Raw genomic sequence first — 8,691 nt, forward strand, 5'->3', positions numbered from 1 at the left:
ACACCCCTACACAACACACACAGGCTCAAATACACAGATTCACACTCATAGCCTCACCTCACACACCCCCCTCACTACACACCCTCACGTGCACACACACAGGCTCACAGCCTCACACACCCTCACACACACACATGCACACACAGCCTGCAGTATGTGGGGTGGTACTTTGTCTCTTTACCCCTCTAGAGAGTAGCAGCATCAGCCTGTCCGCGTGCAGGGTCAGGACTGAGAGGATATCTGGGGCGGAGGAAAGGGCAGCAGCCCTTTTTCGGTTTGCCGAAACCTGGGCCGGCTGGAAGGAAGCGTGGCAGCACTGGTCCACCTCCCTTGTGGGGGTTCTCCAGGCACCTTAGCCACGGCCATTTGGGCGAGACCTGACACAACAGTGGGGCCCTCACAGCCCCCCAGGGGCATCGGGCAGCTGAGTAGCCGGATTATTAGAAAGCAGTAGCTGCCTCTGCATGTCTCAGAGCCTCCCGTCCCAGGCCTTGCCTAGGGCAGCCCTCAGAGCCCCAGCACCCCTCACCCTGACATCTCCTCAGCGCCCATAACAAAGGCTCCTGGTGAAGCCACAGGCCTCTGCCCTTTATTTCCTGGTCACCCCCATTTCAAGTTCACAGGAAGAGGGTTTTCAAAGCATCAGTTAGGAGGCACTGTGGTCAGTTTTTTCAAAAGAAAGGAAACCAAAACAGATCAAAGAACTGCAGGTGCAGCAAATTAGAGCCCTGACAGAGGTGGGGAGGGGTGGGTCTGCAGCCTGGGGGCGGGGTGGTTTCCCCAGCCCTCATTGGGGCTAGACAGGGGAAGGGCCCAGAGTTGGGGTCTCAGCCTCCCTCAGAAGCAACAGCCGAGGGACAGGAGAGGTGGGCCCGGCCTACCCTGGTCAAGAGGAGAAAGTGCAGCGGTGTGTGAGAGCCCGGAGCACCCAGGAAGGGGGGCCCTGGAGGCTGGGGCGGCCCAGGCCCGCCCCGCCCAGCTCACACTGCCCGGCAAAGGCCGGGGTAAATCCCAGTGGCCTCCTTCACGCCCCACTGCCCAGCCCTCCAAGGCCCAGTGGGAAACAGCAGGTCTCCTGGCTGCAGGCCTACCTCCTGGGGCGCCGTGGGTGGCGAACTCCCTCTTCCTCAGCCCCAGCATCTCATCTCCACTGCTTCTTACCTCTCCAACGCACCCTCGAGCGCAGGGAGGAGCATTTCACCGCGGTGCCACCTGTGAGTCAGTTTACCAAGCAGCTCCGAGAACAGTCATGGGCCGCAGAGCGTGGGCTGCGGGGCAGCCTTTATTTTCCTTTTGCTTTTTTTATCTGGCTTCCTTTTTCATTTTTATTTTATCTTGCTCTGTTGAACGGCTTCTTTTAAAACATTTTTTTTAAAGCTGTGAAATATTTCAAATATTTGGGAAAGTTGCAGGGATTAGGTAACGGATACCTGATTCCACCAATTAGCATTAATAATTCCTAGCATGTTGATACACTCTTTTTTTCTTTCTTTCTTTTTGTTGTGGTACAGTGTGCTTAGAGAAATGGCCTATTTTATACATGTCAGTGTCCTTTTGAATGGACGTTACACAGAGGAACGAAAGGGTTCTCTCCACCCTTCTTCCCTGGAGGGAAGGGCTGTTCTGAATCTGATTCTCCCATAAAAGTGGCACATGATTACATGTGTCTCTACGCACAATGGAGAGGCCACTGAATAAAAGCATTGAATAAAAGTCCTCCGCTGCCCCCAGCCTCAAACTTATCTCAAGTAACCACTGCTAAACCTTCCTGTGTATCTTCCCAGTTTTGTTTTGTTTTTTTAATTTATTTGTGCATACAGAACTGGGGTACCAAGCAGAGGTGCGGGGGCGGTGAGAAGATTCCCAGAGGCAGAGTGGGGAGCAGAACAGGCAGATTGACTGAAACACACTGCTGAGGGGAGCAGCGGGCCGGTCAGGAGAGGTCTGCTGCTCCATGTGGGTCAGCTCCCTGGCTGGGGATCGAACTCATGCTGCAGTGGCTTCTGAGAGTTCATAGTGCAGAGCTTTAACCCACTGCAACACCAGGAAGATCCCCCAGTTATTTTTTAATACACATGAATTATATCACCTGGTTTTATCTCTTCACACAAAGGAACTTACCCTGTGCGTTTGTTCTCCAATCTGCCTTTTGCTTCCAGTTATCATTGTTCTTTGGACATTTTTCCCTCTGAGGACTATTATTACTGTCTTCTTTGTAACAGGTGCCTGGGACTGACAGTGCTGTATTTGATAGTTTTCTGGGGTTGGGCATTTAGGTGTTTTATATTCTCAACAAGCCTGCTTTGGACATACTTGACTCGCAGTTTTTGCTCACTGGTGGCAATAGTGTATACCTGTTGAACAAATACCTACGAGTGGTTTCTGGATAAAAGGGTGATGAACATTTGACATCTAAAAAGATATAGCCAACCTCCCCCTCTAAAAATGATCAATGTCTGAGAGTTCCTGTCTCTCCACATCCTCAAAAACATGTCTTCTCATGCCATTATTGACCTTTTGTTTATCTTCTCCTGTGAACTATCTGCTCTGAATCTTGTCTCTACCATCCAGTGGGTTTATGTTTCACATTGAGTCTTTTATCCATCTGGAATTAATCTTAGATGCTTCATCTCTTCATTGACATTTCTTGAAGCGCCTATGAACAGAGTTAAGTACCAAGGTAAAGGGAAGACTAGATTTCTATCCACCTGCCAGTCAAAAAAGACCTGATGTGTCCTCTCCACCTACCACTGGCTCCCCTCCAGGCCCAGGTTAAGAAGTGGAACAGTGTCTTCACCTGCCATCATAACGGATGGGCTGTATGCAGTTCTGCAAACATCCAAACAGTTAGTCATTCAACAAACACGCAGCAGTGAATGCTATCTCTGGAACTTTGGGTTTTTCCCAAGTTTGTGGTACATGTGAGGGGAGGGGTACACATGGATATCTGAATATCGGTGGAGCAGACTGTGGGACAATTCAGTCACCAAATTCCGTTCTCCCTTCTTCCATTGTAACGTTTGACAGGCACATAGCTGTCAAATGAGGGGGGAGGGGTGGCAGTATTTCCTAGCCCTGTGCATTCAGATGGGACCTTATGACTATAGAGAAGCTGGCATGTGTCCTTTTGGCTATAATGGTTTTATGATATGATACCAATTCTTCAACCCTCTTCCCATCAGCAGGTGGGGGCGGGAGCAGGTGGTTACAGCCAGCCACTTGAACCCAGGCAGCCATCAACCCAAAGCACAGCTACAGCAGCAGTATGGTGACTTCTGAAGCGATGGCATTGAAGAAGACACAGCTTCCACCTTGCTCTCTGGGGATACTTGCTCACTTTCAGGAGTCCTTAGCCTCCTGAAAGGTCAGGTCCCAGGAGCAACATGCTTCAGAGGCCACGTGCTGGTGCCTGGGTCCAGCCACGGCCCAGCCCGCACTTCCAGCCAAGCGCCAGGAGAGTGAAGCTACCTCCAGACGATTCAGCCCCGGCCGGTTGAGCCCCAGCTGGTTGAGGAGGCCCCAGAGCTTCAGAACAGTCAAGCCAGGATCCCTGGGCCCTGAACAAATCCCCCACATTCCTCCTGGCCCAACCCACAGAATCCATGAGCATAGTGAAATGTTATGTTTACAGCACTAAATTGCGAGGTGGTTTGCTGCTCTGTGATAGGTAATGGAATCAGCCAAGACTTAGAAAACACTCTCTCCTCATTGGCTCCAACCCAGATGTGGCAAAGACCCAGCCTCAACTACGGGATGACAACTCCCAGTGAGGGCAGAACCACACTCTGGAAGGAATGTGGGCCCCAAGAAGAGCCCATGGAGCTGATAGGAAACACTCACTGTGCGGCTTAGTGAGAGAGGAATAAATGTCTTTATTCCTTAAGCCAAAGATAGAGCTGTGAACTCGGTAACTTTGAGGGCTGATCCCTGCTCTCTGGGAACTTAATCTTTGATTGGAGAGGAGGGTGAAGGGAAGGATCCCAACAACAGATCAAACTCCTCAAAATTGCACAACGGGTCACTTAGTGACAGTTATAATCAGTTCTAAGCAGAGACATACAGGAAGCTGTAAAAACAACTCCCAGGCCTCTGATCTGGTGGGGGTGGACAGGGGAGATAACCCCAAGGAAGTGATGCTTGCACAGAGAACGGGGGTGTGGGGGGTGTGGGGGAGTAGAAATCAAGTAGGATGGTAGAGAGGGAGCAGGGAGCAGGGGAAGAATGTTCTGGCATGGAAAGGAGGTGAAGTTGTGCAAGGGAAGGAGAGGGTGAGTTTGAGAGTCTGAAAGCGTGCGGGGAGTCGACGTGGGCATTCTGGGCCAGCCTGAGCATTTCTAATATGGTCTCTGGGAAATGAGAATCAGGGTCATTCCAACAGGACAGTGATCCGGTCAGATTAGCCTTTGGAGGTGCATGGGGACAGTTGGGGGACAGGAAGAACATCAGAAGCTGTGGAGACCCCCTATGCAGATAGAAAGACGTGATCAAATCTGAGAGATACTTGGGAGGTGCTTGATAGGATTTGGGGTACACAAGGAGAACTCATGGAGAGAGGCGTCAAGGGTGAGTCAGCAGTGAGAGGATGGATGGTGTGTGAGTAAATTATGACACCACAGCCGTGGCCAATTCAAAGGCAGCTCAGCTCAGAAGGGAACTTGTGTTTGCTTGTGGTGTCTTTGAGCAAGACACCATTCACCTCTTGACATCTTTATCTCTGACAAGGGAGCAGGGCTGCTTTCAGCATAAGGAGAAGCTGTACACATACCTCCCAGCGCACTCGGTGAGCAGTACATGCGTGTGCCGTCAATAATGTTAGTGCCCGAGTAAGCGCAGGTGAGGGACACCGCTGAGAACAAACAAAGGAGGGAAGTGAACACAGAGCAAGAGCTGGCGAGAAAGCTCAGGCGTACGCATGTTCATGAGCAGGGTTCTGCGGAATTCTCTAGAAAAGGAACATAAAGTTCTTACTTCTGCAAATGTTTTGAAAACATGTGACCACATGAAGAGGTTCGCAGGGCTTTGGAAGGGGCAGGTATGAGGAGCCCAGAGCATGATCTTCAAGAAGTTTCTCAGTAAACCCACCTCTGCCTTATGAGTAAGAGAGTTGCGGGAAGGACAAGCATGTGATTGCGGGTGTCATGAGAAGAGCCTGTTTTCAGTGACTTACAGCAAATCATTCAATTACTCCAACTCTCAATTTCCTCACCTGATAAAATAGAAAACAGCGTCATGCCCATATAGGTTTGAAAGAGTAAATAAGGGTGGCTAAGTTTCTGGCTCACAGTAATAACTCGTAGCTCTGCTGTTCATTTTTATCCCTGCCCCTCACAGGTGGGAGCCAGAGTTTCGGTCCTGGGCAGGGAGCAGAAAGAACCGGAGCAGCAAGGGGAAAGGGCCTGTGTGTGCCAGCTCTGAGGCTCTGGGGACGCACCCCATGTGTGTGACATTCGACCTGCGCAGCTGGTCTGTGACACAGCTTCATGTGTTGCACGCTGGAGGACTGTGGGTCTCTCCATCCAGGGAAGACCCAGCCGCCCCACAGATGTGGCTGTGAGTGGGATGAGCAGAGAGAGTGAAGCTGGACACACAGCCAACAACCCTCCCCCCGTCCCCCGCCGCACCCCCGCCCTCCCCCTCCTGTTCTGTGACAACCCATAAGGGTAAATTGATCACACCCACCGCAGGAGAGTGGACAACGAGCCTGAATCCTAAGTTCCTGCAGACAGGCCAGTACACCTACTGCACACACCTCCAGCGTGCTGGGGAAGTCTGGCCCTCAGACTTGCCCACGTAGATGTTTTAGAAGATGAACTCAAAGGCGAAAGGACGGATCTCAGGGTGTGAGCGCATCGCTCCAGGGCACAAATCTCAGCAGGTGAAGATGACTCTGTCACTGACAGCTGCCGCATCCGCATCCCGGTGGCAACTGCCAGACTCCACCAGCAAGACAGGCAGAGCTGGCCCGATCTACCACCCAGGGCCATGATGCCCCAGGTCCTGGTGGCATCGTAACTGTGGCTTCCAACCAGGGGATGTTTGCACGTGTGTTACAGGGAAACTGAGTGGATGACCCGCACTCCTTGTGAGCAGAGGTGGGTGTGATCTGGACTCTGCTCCATTTTGCTGTCTAGTGGCTAGAAACCTGGCTGTTGTCCAGCTGCTGCCATGGTGGGTTTGGGGAGGATGTGGCAACTCATATGTGGTTATGTGGAGTGGAGTGAATGTGGCAGGTACTTCTCTCCTCCAGGAACTGAATCCAGAAGTGGAACTCGGCCATGATGGTGAATGCTGGAAGGATGTAGGCAAGGTGGTGGGTGAAAGTTCTCACAAAGTCATCAGGCCAACAGGCTAGACCGACTGGGCTAGTGAAGAGACTGAGCTATTGAATACATCAGGACTCACCAGGGTCAGCGATGGTGACAGTGTGTGGCACCGTGAATGAAGTCTTCCTAAGCCAGCCACCAATCCTCAAGGCTTGGGGGCTGCTCAGGATGGTGCAGAGCCACCATGAGACAGCCGAAAGGAGCTAACCCCTGGGCTGCCGGGTCCCAGGCTACAGAGACCCCAAGCTACCGTCCTGTGACCTCTCCCATTCATGACAGCACATAGGTCACAACTGCAGCGATCCTAGATGCACTTCCTGGAGAGGTGAATTTGGGCTCATGAAATCCAAGCCCATGCCCATGTATGGTTTAATGTTTGCAATAGGAGCCTTTGATTAGGTAAAATTAACTTAAAAAGGAAAGAGGGAGCGGAGACAGGGGCTCAGCCCCACCCCTGCCTCGGGCAGCCTGAGACTTCACCTGTGCAAGGTGCTGCTTCTGCCATCCGTGGGCAGGGCAGTCTGAGCATCACTGTGGTGGGGGAAGGGGAGAGGTGACCTGTACACACACAAGGTCACCGCTCCTGTCTTGCTCCCCTTCTCCATGGGGCACACACTCCAGGACCAGAGCCAAGGCTGAGTCGGGGCTGGGAAAGCCTCAGGCACTTGGGGGACCAAGTGTTCCCCCAAGTCCCAGCGTGCAAATGTCCCGGGGCATATAACAGAGTAAGTGCGGGCCCGTGGTGGGTGCTGGTGACGTTTGATGACCTCAAACAATGAAGCTCATAATCAAAGGGTGCTCGACCTCAGCTGCTGTGGTCAGCTTTCCCCCACAACCTTCCTGCTGGGGTTGTACGTTGGCCGTTAGCCCTCAAAGTTCTGTTGCTAAGAGATTGTGAACCAAATGATTTTTTCCCAAAAAATAGCCACTCGAAGATGTTCCAAGCTAGACCCACAATAACAGCCCAAACAGATGGATCCACTGTTGTCATTAAATCTGTAGAAAGAGCAGAGAAGGAAGCAGGTAACCAGGAAGTGGCCGGCCAGACGCTTCCAATGTCAATTATTGATTTGCCGAGGTCGGAGCATTACAAAGTAGACTCTTGACTCAGTAGCAAAACGGAGATAGAATAGCTCCATGGGCCCAAAAGTTCTCCAGTCGACCAAGATGTATTTGTTGGGGGCCCATTTGCTTATTTCTTACGCATTTGTGATCATCCCGCCCCACTTCATTGCAGGCAGTGATGAGGTCTACCAGAGCCTCAACCACCATGGGCTGGCACTCTGGGTTGGCAGAGTGCCCGTGTGACAAATGGCTCTATGATTTAACTAGCCGTTTGCAGCCTCTTCCACCACTGCTCTAACCAACAAGCCCTGTTAGAGTAGGACAGAGACTCTTCCATCACAGGGAAGTCAGCAAACTGGGCACTTATAATAAGCTGTTGCCATCTGGGGCCTAGGACAGTCCTGCCCTCAGGACAAAGCCATCGGCTCTGCGCCTTCCCTGGGTCACCTGCACTGGTGACCATGCAAAGTAGCTGCCAGGAGAGGAGACCCAGACATGTGGGCAATGCAGCATTGTGTCAATGCAGCCCGCTTTCTCTCACCGGCCCCAGCCACTGCAGTCTCTGGGTATCGTTTATCTCAGTGGGTAATGAAGGTGATGCAGAGCAAGCTCTCATTTCACACATGAGGGAGCCCAGGGCTGGAGAGATGATGAAGTGTCAAAGCCACGCGGTTATTAAGTCAGAAGGCGGACACGTGTCTTCTAACCCAAATGCCAGCACCCTCGCTGCTCACCGGACCCCGGACCCAAGGCATTGCACAGGAAACCGCAGGGTGTTGCAACGCTTCCGGAAAGCCAGAAAGGGGTCAGTGTTTCCATGGGCTGCCCCTGCTGACCCTTGGCCACTATGGCACCCAGGGGAGGAGGGGCCGGACCACAGCGATCTGCCCCTCTTCGTTCCCCCAAGGGCAGAAGGGGGTCATAGACCAAGCCAATCATTAAGCTCACAGGCTTGGAATCATCCGCCACTCACAACTCTGGCTAGTTCATTAATCTTCTACAGTACAGTTTCCTCTTTAAGATTTAGGGCAAGTTTTGTAGCAACCTACTTTAGAGGGTTCTTGAGAGGAATGCATGAGGTTAAACAGGTGAAGCGGGCAGCAGGGTGTGGGATCCCTTGGTACATGCTAACAGCAGCAGCAGCAGCAGTCACAGCCATGGAACAGTCATCTCCACCCCCACCGTCATGTACTCTGCTCAGGCTGGTGCCCACGCCATGCCAGTGCAGGCCCTGGGTGACTACTCTATGCCACAAGGGCCTCCGGTGGAAAGGCTCCTGGTGATAGATCTTACATTTTCCAGA

This window comes from Condylura cristata, unplaced genomic scaffold, assembly GCF_000260355.1.
Source record: "Condylura cristata isolate star-nosed mole 26May11 unplaced genomic scaffold, ConCri1.0 scaffold00026, whole genome shotgun sequence".
Classification (NCBI taxonomy): domain Eukaryota; kingdom Metazoa; phylum Chordata; class Mammalia; order Eulipotyphla; family Talpidae; genus Condylura; species Condylura cristata.